Source organism: Selaginella moellendorffii, unplaced genomic scaffold (genome assembly GCF_000143415.4).
Source record: "Selaginella moellendorffii unplaced genomic scaffold, v1.0 SELMOscaffold_538, whole genome shotgun sequence".
Classification (NCBI taxonomy): Eukaryota; Viridiplantae; Streptophyta; class Lycopodiopsida; order Selaginellales; family Selaginellaceae; genus Selaginella; species Selaginella moellendorffii.
Window position 1 is genome coordinate 2,664 of NW_003314792.1, and position 1,844 is coordinate 4,507.

Below are 1,844 nucleotides of genomic sequence, written 5' to 3' on the forward strand. Positions count from 1 at the left end.
GCCTCACCTTGTGGGCTTCCCGTGCCCACCGGCCGAAGGAAACGGTGCTCAGCTGCTCTGGTGGCAAGCACGTGCAGCATCCGTCCAGGTGTTACCCGATCGGCGATCCAGACGCGGAACTCCCGACGTGGAATGCCTGGGCAGTGTCGCATGTGTGAGTGCTCGTGGCCTTTGGCCGGTGGCGTGGGGGGGGCCTCCCCAGTATTGATGGGGGGTGGGGTTGTGCAAGGGTTCTCGGCTGCGGAGAGCCTCGGCGTGGCTTCCCTGGCACCCACTCCAGCGTTTGGCAGAGTCGTGCTGTGCGGTCCATGGGCATGGCCTTGGGACCACATCCGCACGCCTGTCGGGCGAGGGGGAGGGAGGCAGCAGTGTGGTCCTCCGGGCTTCCAAGGGAGGCGAGCCTCGGGGGTGGCACGGCTGCTTGGCAAGGGCCAGCGTCACGCGGCGGGAAAGGGGAGGGGCCCCCACCTGCCGTGCGACGGAGGGAGGAAGGGGGGAGGACTCTCCCGGGCCCAAACCGCGCGGAGAAGCCTCAGCCTGCGTGCGTGTGAGGGAGGGGGGGAAGGCCCTGCCCGCCTGCCACGTGGCACGAAAGGCGGGGGGAGGGGAAAAAAAAGTGGCCCGGAATGTCTGGGGCCCAAAACGCGCGATTTTTCGCGAAAAGTTGGGAAGGTACCACGTGTTCCGCGGGCTTTTTTTGGGGCCCAAAACGCGCGATTTTCACGAAAAGTTGGGGAGGTACCCCGCATTTCGCGGGGCGCGTTTTGGGGCCCAAAACGCGCGATTTTTCGCGAAAAGTTGGGAAGGTACCATGTGTTCCGCGGGCTTTTTTGGGCCCAAAACGCGTGATTTTCACGAAAAGTTGGGGAGGTACCCCGCATTTCGCAGCGTGCATTTTGGGGCCCAAAACACGGTCTTCGTGAATTGTTGGGGAGATACCACACGTCCCGCAGGTTTTTTGGCACCCAAAAAGAACACGGGATTGTGGAGGTACACTGCAGCTTTGGATCAGCTGCCCCACTATAAGAGTAGGGGGAGTGTGAAATATTTCAGAGTGGGTTCAAACCGTGACTATGGCACTGGATCCCATTAGACCTCCAAAGTTAAGCGTCCCTGGGCTCGAATAGTACTGGGCTGGGTGACCACCCGGGAAGTCCAAGTGACCCCCTCTTTTTTTTTTCCTTACAAGTCATTTATTTTTGTAAGATCACTGTTTTAATATATAAACTTTGAGTATTTTTCCATAGCATATAAGTGTATGGTCTTTAAATACTACTTACAATTGTGAATGTAAGGTGTATTTGCCAAATTGTGTCGTTAGCTAGTTATTAACTAGGATATAAGTTAGAAATAATGTGTTGGTGATTGTCACCACGTGGCATGGCAAGCAAGTCCAAACATATGTGTGTCACGTGGCATACAAGGTCAAGGACACTAAACTCTAACTATGAGAACAAGCCAAAGGGCATGCCACGTGTCAATGTGACACATTGAAAACCATAAAACTCAGAACAAACCAAAGCACATGCCACGTGTCAATGTGGCACACATTGAAAACCATAAAACTCTATGAGAACAAACCAAAGGGCATGCCACGTGTCAATGTGGCACACATTGAAAACAATAAAACTCTATGAGATCAAACCAAAGACCATGCCACGTGTCAAAATAAAACTCGGATATATCCAGGGCTAGACACATCCAGGGCCGGACATGTCGGGGACCCGACATATCGGGTGCCCGACATGTCCGGGGCCAGACATGTCCGGGCCCGGATATATCCGGGGCCTGACATGTCCGGGTGCCCGACATGTCCGGGGCCGGACATGTCCGGGCCCGGATAT

At 55.2% G+C, this 1,844-nt stretch overlaps 1 pseudogene; it reads left to right on the top strand.

Moving 5' to 3' along the window:
- Positions 1 to 1,052: 1,052 nt before the first annotated feature.
- LOC112344056 lies at positions 1,053 to 1,171 on the top strand (annotated as a pseudogene).
- Positions 1,172 to 1,844: the final 673 nt, after the last annotated feature.